Source organism: Erpetoichthys calabaricus, chromosome 16 (genome assembly GCF_900747795.2).
Source record: "Erpetoichthys calabaricus chromosome 16, fErpCal1.3, whole genome shotgun sequence".
NCBI lineage: Eukaryota > Metazoa > Chordata > Cladistia > Polypteriformes > Polypteridae > Erpetoichthys > Erpetoichthys calabaricus.
The window spans coordinates 57,047,542-57,063,306 of record NC_041409.2 but is presented as its reverse complement, the minus strand read 5'-3'; the positions used below and the strand labels follow the sequence as shown (position 1 = coordinate 57,063,306).

The 15,765-nt window shown below is 46.3% G+C and overlaps 1 protein-coding gene across 3 annotated transcripts in view; it reads right to left on the bottom strand.

Annotated features, from left to right (window-relative positions):
- samd4a (sterile alpha motif domain containing 4A) overlaps window positions 1–2,788 on the bottom strand; it is an 84,054-nt gene extending 81,266 nt beyond the window's left edge. Inside the window, exon 1 of one of the 3 annotated variants that reach the window (XM_051919888.1) lies at window positions 2,764–2,788. The gene's annotated coding sequence lies outside the window, so the exon portion shown is untranslated. Of the gene's footprint in view, window positions 1–236; window positions 734–791; window positions 871–2,763 lie in introns of those variants that run through there. The other 2 variants (XM_051919887.1, XM_028822379.2) reach the window with 2 other exon arrangements.
- Between the last annotated feature and the right edge of the window lie 12,977 nt (window positions 2,789–15,765).

Below are 15,765 nucleotides of genomic sequence, written 5' to 3'. Positions count from 1 at the left end.
AGGAGGAAAAACGACGAGTTATAAAAAGAAAGCGCCCGCCGTTTGAAAAGAAGAGCCGGGGGCTAAGGGGGGCACACCGCATGCCGTGGCGAATCGACAAGGGGGTCGCGAGGCTCGGGGTTCAATGTACATTCCCCACACCTCCTCGTCTTCTCGGCGCCCCCACCCCACCCCGCTTACACACCCATTTTTTTCGCGTCGATCCTGATCCAGAAAGACCCCATCTGGCGACGTACCTTAAAACAGAGTGAGAGCAATCCGCTAGGCGAGCGCGAGATCTCCTCCAGGCAGACCCCCCAAACCCCGGGCCGCAGAACTGGGGGGCTGCGCTAATGGGTGCGAGCTGGGAGCCTCATCGTGTCGTTCTGTCGGAAATTCCGTTTCGGAGGCACATTAACTCAAATCTTCCAAAGCATGGCTTCCTCCTCCCCGTCAGCCCCCTTCTGAAAGCATTTCATTTACAAGTCTCTCCCTCTCCTCTCCTCTCCTAGCTCTCTCTCTCTCTCTCTCGCTCGCTCTCCCTTCTCTCTCTTTCTCTGAGAAACACGCACACTAGTCAGCCGCAACTACGAACGCCCCCAAATGATCACGAAGGGAAACCTCTCTGAATTGCGCCGTGAATGGAGCCCTGGCATCCTCCGTGGCATCACGCACGCCCCCGCGCGATCGATCCTCATCGTCATGCACATCACTCCCAACTCTCTTCCGAAAGTTAAACGTGGACTGGCACAGTGCGTCACAGCTATTTCTGGTCATAACGGTGGTGATGATGATGGTGATGGCAGCCTCACAAATGCATCTAGGTGGCGTCTGCTCTGAATGCGGTGGACACAAGCGATTCGGTTTGAAATGTTGACTCGGCGGCCAAGCCCGGCATTCAAATTTAAGAGAATAAAACGACACGAGGGGCGGCAGCTCGGCTTTCGTTTTACTTTCGGCTCGCAGGTACACGTGCTCAGGTCGTTTAACCCTTAAAAGCCGGGGAATAATCCGCGAATGTATAGCGCCTTTATTCACAAGAGGATCGGACACTCGGGAGACTTGTTGCAGCAGCATCGACATCTGAAAAAAACGCCGTAATCATCTCGGAGTGTCAGCAAATACGTGGTCGCCTTAAAGAAAGGACCCGTGTGCGCCATCCCGCAAAACTGGGGGGCCTCACATTCGGCGCAAGGATTAGGAAGGAGATGCGAAAAATGCCAATATAGCGCCTCTCCCTCTCTGTTGCACATCTGATCGTGATGTACCAGTTGAGGGCACGACCCCGAATTCGATTATGCCAGCTTTGGAATGTTAGGATATTACTGTACATGAGTATAGCGTCTTTATTCTCGGGAGCTGTAAAAGGGACCTTTACTTTCGCGTGACCATTTGGCATCTATGTAGTGCATCACTACTACAAGGAGTAGTAGCGTCTTTACCCTCAAACATGAGATGTGATATGTATATTGTGGACGTACGTTGTAGTACGTGGATTGTGCAAATATAGCGCCATTTCTGTTCTGTTATATAAGAGATGACACGTGCTGTGTGATTACTTGGTGGACTGGTGTATATAGTGCCTTTATGTTGATTGCATTTAATTTTAATTGTTTTCTTTTAACTTTCTCTTTGACATCTTGTAAAGCACTTTGAGCTACATTGTTGTATGAAAATGTGCTATATTAATAAATGCTGTTGTTGAATTGGTGAGGAAGCGCGGCTGAAGTATGGGACCTCAAACTAAAGGAGTGAGCTTTTAATGCTGGCCTCTGAATAACTGTGTGACCCTGAAGAAGAAAGGTAAGCTGGCACTGAGATAGATAGATAGATAGATAGATAGATAGATAGATAGATAGATAGATAGATAGATAGATAGATAGATAGATAGATAGGAAAGGCACTATATTACAGAAATCATTCCTAAACACCATCTTTAGGCGTATAATGCGGCTCCAGATAGGCACCAATGCAGTTAGTTATTCTCCGCGGCGTTTGCATTTACTTTCAGGGGTCCGTGACAGCATGTGCAGATTAGCGACTTTACAGTCTGGTAGATAAAGTGCTGCCGCCGATTATATGGGGCTGGCGCGTATATAGCGCCTTTTCAGTGGGCTGACAGACGGGTGAGGGCCCCTATGCCGTCGAGCTCTTGTCGCTGGCCCAGTCCGCTCGGCCAGAGGAAGGCGGGCCTCGCATTTTTTCCACATGCTAATAATTAACACAAAGGCATTGCGTCAGGCGCTTGGCAGCAGCGGGAAGTACAGAAATAGCGAAGCGAGTTCAGGGAGATTAGGCTGCCGATCCCATGAAGAGGGCCGACCAGGATTAGCACTCCGACCCCCCATACCATACCCCCGCCCCAACCCCACCAGAAACAAAAAAAGGGTCTCCATAGCAAACAGGATCAATCGCAGCCTAAGAAAAGGAACGAAAGTGGGACGACGCGAAGTCCCCGCTTGCTCGCTGCCTTTCTGCTTCTGCTATGGGCACGAAGCTCAAGTCCGTCCGTCAGTCTCTCCAAAGTGAACTTTTCAAACAGTTTCAGCGCCATGGAGATTTCCTTACGCTGCGCTTTAGGCAGATTGACTCAAAATCGCGCGGAGGCGACACTGAATGCGGTGCCTTGTCCTTCCCAGGTCCCGATCGTCACGGGAGCCTTCAGTCACTTGGGGTCTTTGTGTGGCCAGCGCGGTCTCCCACCAAATCGTCTCCATCGCCCACTCAGTCGGAGGCGGAAACAATGGGCTGGAAAGAAAGCGACGTCGGTGTCTTGTTACTCACGGGAACTGTGGCTGAAGACAGAAAACTGCCAAACGGGGGGCTCGAGCTCTGAGCAGTCTGTCACGAACTGCCCGTCCAACATCGCGATCGAGCCGGCCACTGCGTTCAGCATTCCTTTTTTACAGCGCCTGTGAAAGCTCCACACTGGTGTAGATGGTCGCCACGCCTGCTTCATCCCACTGTCCTAAAGGGGACAGTCCCTTAGGGGAGGTGCCACTTTCAGGCTATAAAGCGCCTTACTCGGTGGTGCCACGGAGGGACTTAGTCCGCTTGCAGAGGATTGAGCGTGGAAGGCCTGTAGAGGTGGTGGTCAATCAAGGTGATTTGTGTGCATGCAAACCCATGGTGCAACTCAGACATTTTCGACTTCTAGTTCCATTACAGGGTGACATGGTCAGTGCTGCTGCTTCATGGCTCCAGTGACCCAGGTTCAAATCCTGCACCTTCTCTTGGTGTCTTCATTTGCTTTTCTCCATTTTCCCTTCATAGCCCACAAGACTTGCAGGTCAGGTTGACTGATGAGTAGAAAACGGCCAAGAGCGTGTGGGTGGGCCTGTGATGGACTAGCACCTGTCCAGAGTCACGTCCTGCCTTCTTCCCTGTGCTGCCCGGGTGGGCTCCAGCCCCCCACACAGGGCCGTCAACGCATGGGCACACTGGGCAGTTACCCGTGGGCCCCACGCCAATCTATGTATGTTGTGACTTGCTGAGTGGTTGTGTAGGTAGGGGCGCCAGTGCACTGCTCTGCCCGGGGGGCTGTAATGCTGTTAAGACAGCCCTGTCCCCACGTCCCTGAGTTGGAGTGAGTCAGCTTTGAGAGTACCCTGGTGTTTTGTGTGTTCATTTTAAACTGGGCCCGTGTGTGTGGGATTCCCTGTGAGGGAGTCCAGGAGGTGAGGGACAGTCCCCTCTGTCACAATATAAAGTCTGCCTGACACCCTCTGCTGAGAGACCCCTACAGCCCACTTGTGATCCGAAAGTGAAATGACAAATAGCCAGGCCGGGGCTGTCTGACCACCACAGGGTATTCAAAGGCGGCCAAACTCCATTAGTTGATGTCTTTGTGTGTTTAGCTGGGGTAAAACTGAATGTCTGTATAACTATGCGACCTATTATGGGATGTGGGGCATGTCCTGGTGCACTGTGAGGCATTTCAGCATAGTGATGGGTGAGAAGCACTGGACGAGGTGACCCACAAGATGGCTGGTCCAGTGCCCAATAGCCAGTGTGACATTGCTCATTTCAAAAACAGTCATATTTGGGGGGGGGGGGGGGTCTACTAGTAAAGCAGTTGGAGCACAGGAGGGGCGCTTTATAGATGGACAGTTTACAGACATTAATATAAGCTTCAAACAGTTAAAAGTGACACTTTTATTCAAAGTTACATTTCTCACATCCATCTAAAATTTAGTTCTGGTTTCAAATGCTGGCCTTAAAGGCAGACTTATGAAGAAAAAGCCACGTCCAAAACTGAAAATTTAAAAAGAAAAGATCAAAATGTGCAAGAAAACGCAGACATTGGACAGAAGATGACTGGGAAAGTGTCAGCTCCCAGAGCCGTCTTTTCTGTGTTGCAGATGACACTGGTGTTCAGTGTGTATTTAAGAAGAAGCTAACTGAGGACCTGTAAGGCGTTTGTTTCTCACACGGCAGACTCAGATGTTCTTATCCTCTTATGCAGATGTCCGACTAGACCTTCCACTTCATTTTATGTCCTGGTTAGATTCTGTTTGCGTTCTTCTTGCAAGACACTAACAGACACCTTTGTATAAAATGTTCAGTTTTCTGATAATCTGTCACATGGAATAACCTCCATTGTGCAAAGCAAACATTAAATAAATAAAAATAGACTGATGTGTTTGCTGAAGAAGCTGTCTCATTTTGGCCCTTTTTGAACCCAGAGTTGAACTTTAGAAGGCCAGTACCTTACAACCCAGATGAACATTATAACAGGCTTCCTGCAGTTCTGAAGGTTTCCCTAATAACCAATTAGCACTCTGTGCGAGTCCAGACTTTTGATCAGTACACTATATTGGTATAAATTACAAGAGCAAAAAACTTAAAGCTTCTCCTAATAGTTCTGGCTATCGAGACTCAAAATAGTGCAGAAATGAAATTTGTAAATTCAAGAAGAAAGAATGACGTTAGAAAAATTGACGAAGGAATCAAGATATTAAAAATTCCGAAAGCAGGCAAGCCTGCAAGTAAAGTCCGCCGGCCATTGCCCCGAGCCTGACCTAACGGTCACTTGGATCTCAAAATGATGGAACCTCTGCGTCAGTCACTGGCGCCCGATGACCCTCCTCTGCAGGACTGATGCGCGTCATTGTTTGAAAGACGAAGGCGGAATCTATAAAGCGAGTCGGCATCTGACGGGGTGTCTGGGACAAGCGCGCCATCTAGAGGCCTTAGAGGGACGCGCGTGCAGGAGGCCGGGCACGCGAGTCCAGGGGTGCAGCGCGAACTGGAGGTGCGCGAGAGACATGCGCGTGACAGAAGATGGGGCGGGCGGATTTTCGATGTCCCAATTCGTGTTTTCGTGCCTTTGGAGTTTTACACTAGCAGCTCGAAGTAAATAAAACCAAAACACTCTGGAGGGCCCCTGTTTCCTCATTTGCATTTCCCTGCACGTTAAAAATAAATCATTTAAACGTCGTTGTCTGTGTCGGAATCGGGATCGTCCCGGTTAAATCTGGACGTCTAGTCAGCGTAATGAAAGGACATTTCTGAACCGCAGCAGCAGTAGAAACTCTGGATGACCAAATGACGGTTGGGTCACGAACATCAATAACGCGGAGCAGCCTTCAGAAACACGTGTGACGGCCTCATTCGGCACATAACTCAGTAAATCCGTGGAGGCGATCGGCCATAGTCAGTGGTTGGCGACGGGCGGGGGGACGAGAAGGGCCTTAAGGACTGCAGGGCACTTCCGCCATCCTCTGCTGTTGAGCTCTCAGTTACATTTCCTAGAATTTCCCCCCTTTGAACCAACGCGACCATACATTCTGTAAACCGAGGACCCCCGCTTGGCCATCAAGTCATACTCAGTAGGTCCTGCATGGAGGACAGTCACTGGCTTACTCACAGGGGTCTGGCTGTGTATGTGTGTGTGTGTGATGACTGCCACACTTGGGTTTGAGCCTCCAATGGCTGCAGTGATGGTCCATGACAGAAATCACTAATATCAAGGCAATTTAGAGTCACAGATCCATCCACCTTTAAATTGTTGAAAGAATTAGAAGAGCAAAGAGAAGAATCAAGGTGGGCTATGGCTGGGTCTGGCCAAGTGGATGTTGCCATCAACTAATTTTTCACTCTCTAAACTGCCAGATGCATCACGCAGCTTTTTCTGGTTAGTATTCAAACATGCTGACCATCACAATAAGGATCACACACAGACCTGTCAAACAATTACTGAGATATTATTTTCTGTTTAGAGCAACATGGTGACTCAGTGGATAAGAACCCAGGAATTGAGTTCAAGTATAAGCCCAGTCATTGCCTAGGTGGTGTCTGCATGTTCTCCCAGTGCCTGCAGTATTTTTCTTCTTCTCCTTCCATATCATCCCACATCTCAAACCCACTTAAGTGGCTTCATGCAGGCATACTGAATTGTCCCATTAGAAGCAGACTGGTGGTGTCTTCCAATGAGCCATCACCCACCACAGGTAAAAAAAGGTCAGAAGAGGAGTTGCACCTGTGAGGACAATGTCATGTGGACTCAACCCCCAAAAGTCAATGGGTGGGGTCGGGTACAATTCCCATCAGGAGACTGGTATATACTGTACTGGGCAGACACACATGGAGTAGTCCTTGGCATGGCTCATTGGAGTTGAGTGCTGGTCGGTCATCTCGATACAGAGCATTGGCTCTGGATTACACTTCCCCAGTGCGGACCTCCTCATTGCTTCAGAAAGAGGCCACCAGCAGTGTGTTTGAGGTTTACATGGACAGACGAGTCACCTCAACATGACTTCAAGGTGCACAGGAGAAAATTGGTTAGGCCATGAGGCCTTCTTAGAGATGGGGGTCTTGGTGCTCAAAATGCTTCTGCCTGGACTCTGTAGCCCAACTAGGCCATTCAGCACTGAAGTGTGGCATGATGGGTACCGCTGGAGTGTTGTAAGATAAAGGCACAGCCTGCCTGACCTGAATTATTATTGGACTTTTGTGCCACATAATGAACACCAGCTCATCAGAGTTGAGGATGTATAGTTGTATGTTCAATACTCTTAAAGAGAAGTGCTGAACTTGATGATGAGGCGCCTGTGGTGGCCAAGACAGCAGCCAAAAACACCTCATGGAACCAAAAGGTCAGAAACAGTGTTGTGGGATCACCAATAGTAGATCATGGCCTTGACGCCTGAACTGATCCTATTCAGGTTTTCAGTGCTGGAGACACCTGCAAGGAACTGTGGATTACCTGTCAGGAAAGCCACCATGACACCCACTGCTGGACATCAACCGAGAGGGCAGCCATTAAATTAGATGAGGTTACGGTTCTCCACATTTGATTAGGGGAGTTCAGCAGGTCAAGATGCAGGCAGTGGACAAAGTAATGATCCACACATTGGAGTTCATGAAGATCCACTTTTGGATGGCATCTAAGTGATTCCAGCAAGTCATTTGATGTCTCATGAAGAGAAGGCAGGGAAATTGCCCAGGTAAGACGTGAATGGGGCATATTGTGGAAAGGAGGAAGAAACTCTTTGAGGAACGCCTTGAACCTCGCAGACACTTCCTTCAATAAGACACTCACTGGAAGTCACCCAAGATAGCTGGGCCACTCTTCAGGTGACAAGGTTTTATTTGTTGTTGAGGAGAAGTGCAATGATGAAGGCTGTAAGAATGGATGACATTGGTCAGAAATACTTGTGGGGGATTCTTGGGTAAGTCACTTCTTCTGGTATTACACATAAGATGGGGACGGCACCTTTGGATTGGAAAACAGTGGCCCATTTCTAAACATGCGAAGGTGGTCTTGTTATTATCCATTTACCTACAAAACAGACTTCTCATTCTAAGTGGGAAAACCAATGATGAAGAGTATGAAAGAAATGTCAGATTGATTCACCAACCAATCCACCTCCCCAAGTTTACTCAATAGTGGCCAAAAAAAAAAGGGCAGTTATGGTGGTCTCACTGTAATTGAAAGACCACAGAGTACAGCTGAAAAGAGCCACTTGAGGTAGTTTGGGCATTAGTGAGGAAGTCACCTGGACACCTAGAGAGGGCAGGATGAGCTGAAGAATGCAGCTGGGAAAGATGGTGTGGCAAAGTGGGCCTTGTATTCTCATGAGTCCTACCAAGACGGGCCATGACAATGACCAACTGTAAAGGACAGAGCCTGCAGTGTGTTATTGTGGTCGTGTAGGTGGGCAGGTTTCAGTAATCTGTTAGTCTGTTAGAACAATTAAGAACCATGACATACATTAGGTAGCCACTGTGACATTAACGTCATATCTTTTGGATCCTCCAAAATAAAAAGTGTTTCCGGTGTGATTTTCTTTTACCCATTCATACCTCCATGTTTGGACATGCTTACATCTCTCCTGGGGTGACAGCAGTCCACTCAGTTAGAAAAGACAAACTGGAATAGGACACCAGAGAGCAACCTACTGTTTGTCCATCACACCAACACATAAATGACAGAAAAAAGCATGCACTGTGAAATAATGGACCCATCCAGACCATCCACACAGGCCTATCTAACCTGTGTAGCTCTCAGGCTGAAGGACCAGGGGCCTCATGTATAAACGGTGTGTACGCACAAAAATGTTGCGTAAGAACGTTTCCACGCTCAGATCGCGATGTATAAAACCTAAACTTAGTGTAAAGCCACACACATTTCCACGGTAGCTCATACCCTGTCGTACGCAAGTTCTCTGTTCGGTTTTGCAGACTGGTGGCACCCAGCGTCAAAGCAGTGCTACTGTCCCTGTGTGGTTTCCCTTTCTTTTTTAGATCCACATCCCTGACACGGCTTTATAAATACACTGAAATTAATCGCATATTGTTTATTAGTTTAATGCATCTGATTGTAATTAACCTGCAGCAATATAATGGTCCAGGGAATAGCCATAGTATTCCAAATACCATAGCTGCTTTAGCGTTGTTACTCTCACTGCACCTTCTTCTTCTTCTTTCAGCTGCTCCCGTTAGGTGTTGCCACATCGGATCATCTTTTTCCATATTACTCTCACTGCACCACTCGGAGTATTTATATCACTGTATCTGAGTGTGAATCACAGCAGCAGCTGATCGGAAAGAGAATTATTGGTATACAGCATCAAGCACATGCTGCCTCAGCCATGCTGTCTATTTGAACTGCTCTCATATGGCAAACGCTTCAGAGCCTTTCCTGTACGGACCTCGCAGTTCAGAAACAGTTTCATCATAAGAACTATAAACACAATCAATCAGTCCATCAAGTGCTCCTTGTAGAACTGTTTGTACTTATTAGTACCATTACCTCACTGTAAACATGCGATACGGTTATAATATTGCACAACCTGAGCCACTTTATAAAGCGCGTACTGTATTTAAATATAATGACAATATCAATTTAAAGATGAAATGCAGCAAAATATGTTTATTATATTATACAGATAAAACTTTAACTTTTAACTACACGGTACTGCAGCGCTAGCGAGCCGCTGGCGCTCCATTCACGGATTGTTCCTGCCTTGCGTTGTATTCTTGCTGGTGCTGACGCGACACTGGAAGTATAGCTGGATAGAATAATTAAACATGTACTACGAAGATTTATCAATGTTCCTTAAAAGTTTTGAAGAATCTGCGTTCTAAGCTTACAGATGGCTTCACGTCTATTACAGAGCTGATTGTGTGGCGATTGGTTACTTGGAGAAAGAAGAGTAAGGACAGGAATTGAAGGTTAGTACGTTTGAAAGAGACAGTGCTTCTGTAATAAATTATTTCATCGAAGGTCGTGCATGGCGCAGCAAGCATCTTGCATGAGATATGAACAAGCACTGCGCCACCGTGTTCCCATGTTTAATAACATGCTTTAACTCCTATCATCATGAAAATGATATCACGTATACATCTCAGTATTTGAATTATTCAGAGAGCTGTAATATCATGAATGTAACGGATTCAGTGTCCTGTCGGAGGAAGAGAAAGCCCGGAAGCACATAGTGATTCACACACATAGAAGATCAAATACAAAACAAAGCATTTAACGTTCTACTTTAGTTACGATGGGATTGAGAAACTAGTAAATTAAATGATTTAAGATGAAGTTTATGATGTTCTACTTTAATGACAAAATAAACTATGTGATTAAAGTGGAAATTTAGAGATTAAAGTTGACATTTCGTGCCTTTTTTTTTCCTCTGTACCCTAATAAGCTTTCATATGACACTCAGACGGTGGGCTGCGACTCGCCTTTTTATAGCGACTTTGATATGTGACAACTTTTTTTATTTTGGGCACTGTGCGACTTTGTGAACTTGAGCTTTCGAGTTTCTCCAACACGCTATGTCACTCGATCAACTTCATTTTGTTGTTTATCCCACTGTTTAAACCAACAAATAGTACGTTTTTCTTTGCCTCCACTTGGTATTCTCTGAAATTCTTCTATTTTTCCTCGTACTTTTGCCATTGTCTTTTCACAGAAGGCTGAGCTTAAGGGCTATTTATATTGATTTGCATATTCAAAGAGGCGTAATTCTGGGAGGAGTTGGAGCGGGACAGCAGGCGCGTGCACGTGAGTTATTTTTCAAGCTGATCGGGATTTCTGGAGCGGAAGAACGAGGAAGCTGGCGTTCACACAGATTTATGCATCTGGATTTTTTTGTGCGTAAGCACATTTCCGCTTTTGTGCTCACGTCATGTTATAGTGTGAGTTCTACACACGGTGTTAGGCATGAGGCCCCAGGTCCACACTTTGTGTCTTCACTCAAGCAGTAAAACATCACAAATTCTCAAACCACTATAATCCAGTTCATGAGAACCTCAGCCAATCCTTACAGCATCGAGTGCAAGGCAGGACTTGGCACTAATCCACTTGGGGTGAGGGGGGTGGCAGGGTTGGTGGGTTTGTCCACTCGGGCACACACCCATACATTCAGTACATGTGGCCAATTTAGTGTTGCCAATCAATCAAGCACATCTTTTTGGGAATGCAGGGGGAAATATGGAGGGCCAGACACAGGAAGAACATGAAACCTCCACTGAGAGCACAGCTGGGTGTGAAACGTGAACCCTGGATCTGTGAGACAGCAGCAGCACATCATGATGTGTACATCAAAATCTAAACCAGTGCAGTTAAGGTCATCAGCACATTAGTCTGCTGTGAGGGATGTTATGCCGAAGGGAAACACAAAATGGTGTCTGATTCTAAACTTCAGATGACTTCATGTTTTAAGGAGTCTTTATGTCCCAATCCCAGTCCCATTACGCATGGCTACATGCCACATCCATACCCTTTAAGGACTTTAAAATGGCCACTTACTTGATATACATAAAATAGTTTTCTGTTGCTCTTCACTCTCTGCTGACTGATGAGATGGACAAGCCCCCATGTCACTGACACTCCATGTTAGTGTGTTTGACCACAGCACAATGGCTTTAGAGACTCCTTACAGGTCAGGAAACTGCTGTCATAAATCTGTCACTCGAGGGACACTTGGACACCTGCATGACAAAACCAGAGGGTGTTAAGTAGCCTTTGAGCAGCCTGATCAGGATGAGCCATCTGTAGGACAACCGGCAGGGTCTGGTGGAGACACCCCCTTAGTAAACTAAACTGACTTGTTCCAGGGGGACATAATGATGGATGAAGGCGAGAAGAGCACAGGACTTTCACAGCAACAAATATCACTGCTGTGACTTTTGACTGTTATAAACGACTATGGACCCCCAGAGGTTTACGTTCTTCAGTAATTTTGACAAGTGGAATTTTTGTTTTCCTTTCCTCCACTTCCATCTGGCCATACCTTATCAAGATTTAAAGGACTTGTTAGCATTACTCGAATTGACGCTGCTCCAGATAAGTGGCTGTTCACAGTATGGAAATGGTGTGTAGCAGTTTACTGATACTGTCTTGTAGCCACGGATCTGTGCACATGACGAGTCTGTAGACAGTGAAGTGTGCTATAAAAGAATAACCTGAATAGGACTGACCCCATAAATAGCTGAAGGCCAGACATTATTAAAAAGGCAGCGTCCACCTGAGCTGAGGTCTGCAGTGAAGCCCATCATGGTACACAACTATTTTCTCCAGACAGGAGGCTGGCACAGAGATGGAAAAATGTCCTATGGTTAGTGATCTGGGGAAGTATGGAGCAGAGATCAGAACTCAGAAAAGCTGGGAGCTACACTGGACTTTGCAGATTCATGGCTGGTTAATATCAGTAAGCGCACAGTTGGTAGGACACGGGGATAAAGGTTTCTGTGGGGTTCTGGTTGGAGATAGTTAATTGATTAAGGACTCTAATTGGGATTTCCTCATTTAATTAATGTGGTAACTGTACTGTTGTCCATATATTTATCTGACAATATTTTACACCAGATGCCCTTCCTGACGTAGGCCTTCCCATTAATCTGGGCATTAATCAGGTAGATTATATCCTATGCAGGAGGGTCAGGCTGAAGGAGGTTGGACACTGCAAAAGTGTTGTTAGGCAGCATAGGATGGTGGTCTGTAGGATGACACTGGAAATCAACAGGAGGAAGAGAGTGAAGGCAGAGCCAAGGATCAAATGGTGGATGTTGAAAAAGCAAGACTGTAACGTGGAGTTTAGGGAGAAGGTGAGACAGGCACTGGGTGGCAGTGAAAAGTTATCATACAGCAGGGCAACTAAAGCAGCGGAGGCAAGGAAGACAGCAATAAGGGTGCTTGGTGTGACATCTGGACAGAGGAAGGAGGAAAAGAAAACCTGGTGGTGGAATGGGGAAGTACAGGAGAGTAGGAGAGAGGAAGAGGATGGTGAAGAAAAAGTGGGATATCAGAAGAGGTGAAGAAAGTAGACAAGAGTACAAGGAGATAAGGCATAAGGTGAAGAGAGAGAAAAGGACCGGTGGGCTAGACAGAGGGACAGAGTGGCAAAATGGTTTCATGCCAGGAAAGAGCACAACAGCTGTGAGGTTTGCTTTAAGAGTGTTGATGGAGAAGTTTAGAGAAGGCCAGAAGGAGTTGCATTGCATCTTTGTGGACCTGTAGAAAGCATATGACAGAGTGCCTTGAGAGGAGCTGTGGTATTGTATGAGGAAGTCGGGAGTGGCAGAGAAGTACGTAAGAGTGGAACAGGATATGTATGAGGGAAGTGTGACTGTGGTGAGGTTTGCGTTAGGAGTGATGGATGCATTCAAGTTGGAGGTGGGATTACATCAGGGATCGGCTGAGCCCTTTCTTGTTAGTTGATGGACAGGTTGACAGACGAGATTAGACAGGAGTCCCCGTGGACTATGATGTTTGCTGATGACGTTGTGATCTGTAGCAAGAGTACGGAGCAGGTTGAGGAGACCCTGGAGAGATGGAGATATGCTCTAGAGAGGAGAGGAATGAAGGTCAGTAGGAACAAGACAGAATACATGTGTGTAAATGAGGGGGAGGTCAGTGGAATGGTGAGGGTGCAAGGAGTAGAGTTGCCGAAGGTGGATGAGTTTAAATACTTGGGATCAACAGTACAGAGTAATGGGGATTATGGAAGAGAGGTGAAAAAGAGAGTGCAGGCAGGGTGGAGTGGGTGGAGAAGAGAGTCGGGAGTAATTTGTGACAAATGGATATCAGCAAGAGTGAAAGGGAAGGTGTACAGGACAGTAGTGAGACCAGCTATGTTATATGGGTTGGAGACGGTGAGATGTTAAGATTTAAATTGGGTGTGACAGCTTAAGTTGGATGGTTGGGAGACAAAGTCAGAGAGGCGTTGCATTGGTTTGGACAAGTGCAGAGGAGAGATACTGAGTATATTGGGAGAAGGATGCTAAGGATAGAGCTGCCTGGGAAGAGGAAAAGAGGAAGGCCTAAGAGAAGGTTTATGGATGTGGTGAGAGAGGACATGCAGGTGATGGGTGTAGCAGAACAAGATGCAGAGGACAGAATGATATGGAAAGGGGGAGCAGCCGAAAGATGATTGTGGCATCTGTAACACGTCAAGCACACTGGCACTAAGTCCACATAACCCACAAAGAACATGTGCAATACCTGAGGAGCCAACACTCACAAAAAATGACGTCTCTTTTATGTCGCCGTGGAACTCGGAGTACAAAAGAGTGTCTAGAAGGTCAGCTTGAAATCAGTGTTATTGGTGCAACCTCAGGAGGAGCCATCTACAGTAGTTGCAGCACATTGGTGTTCTGTGTCACAGAGGTGGCCCACTCACACCACTGGATTACTCTACTGAACTAAAGGACCAGAATGTCAGTAGTGTCTGTTATATCTACAGTCATGTGAAAAAGACAGGACACCCCATGGAATGTTGCTTTTTTTTTTATCATATGCGGACATAACAGGATTTTATTTTCATCTAAATAGTATCTTTAGATAAAGGTGATGTAATAAAAAAAATCAACCATTAGACTTCCCAAAAATGTAATCATTGCAAAATAAACAGATATGCCATTTCTGTCTGTGGAGTCCACCCTTGGCTCTAATAGCTGGTGTTTCTCCCTCAAGTAGGTATCTTCTACAAACAGTCTAGCAGTCTCCTTCACGCAGACTTGTGATGTGCTAAGGGGTGTCTGGTGCACTCAGCCCCTTTCAAATCCCCCCACAGTATGTTGATGAGATGCAGTAATTCTCAAGATGATTCTGCACTTGTGGGGTGAATTGATCAAGGGGATGAGACAGAGTAAGGACTCAGGTGGAGAAGTTTGTTTCTTGGTGTAGAAGGCATTGTTTGCAACTTAATATCAGCAAAAACAAGAAACATTGACTTTCACTACACGACACAGCCTGTGTGACTGGTCACTACTGGGGGATTGGATGGTTGGACTGGTCTAGTAACACAGAGGGACTACAGTGTCCTCACAGATGGCGCAGTGGTAGTGCTGCTGCTTTGCAAAAAGGAGACTGTGGAAGATTGTGGGTTTGCTTCCTGGTTCCTCCCTGTGTGGATAGCACTTAAGAGGACTGAGAAAAGCGCTATATAAATGTAATGAATTATTATTATTATTACAGTATACATGAAAAGGCACAGTAGACTCTTTTTCCTTAGGAGACTGTGTTCCTTTAATGTGGGAGGTGACATCCTTCATGTCTTCATAACTCTGTGATGGCCAGTGTGATTTTCTGCACTGTGGTGTGCTGGGCTGGTAACATCACTTCAAGAGAGGCCCACCGAATCAACACACTAATTAAAAGGGCAGCTCAGTTACAGGACACACTCCGAACCCCTTGGCGGTAGTAGGAAAGTAGTGAATGAAGGCAAAACTGAGTAGCACTATACACAATGCTGCACATCCTCTCTCTGACACTCCAACACTGAGGACTTTCAGCCAATGAATGATGAGGCAGAAGTGTGACATTTCTAGTCAACTTGGCGTGTACAGACCATAGTTTGTGTCTATTCAGTTACTGAGCTTCTGTAAAAAGCCAGATTCTCCCCTGAGGACAAAAAGTTCTATCTATCTGAGCTTTGACTCGGCCATTCCAGAACCCTCCATTTCTTTCTTTTTAGTTGTTCCTTGGTGGACTTATGGATATCTTTAAGGTCATTATGATGTTGCAAGGTCCACTTCCAGCTTATGACTGATACTCTCAAGCACCCTTCTAATACAATGAAGAATTCCTAGAGGGTTCTGATGGTGAACTATTCAGGCAATGATGCAATGCAGCCCCAAACCAAAAGATTTCCATCACCATGTTTTACAGTTTGTCTACTGCTTAAATGCTGTCTTTGGTTTTCACCAACACATCTTCTGCAATTGTGGCCAGGTAACTCCATCTTTGCTTCATCTGTCCGGAGCAAATTTTTCCAGACGTTCTGTGTGTTCATGGACAAACTTCAGCCTTGACATAATGTTCATTCTGGTTTC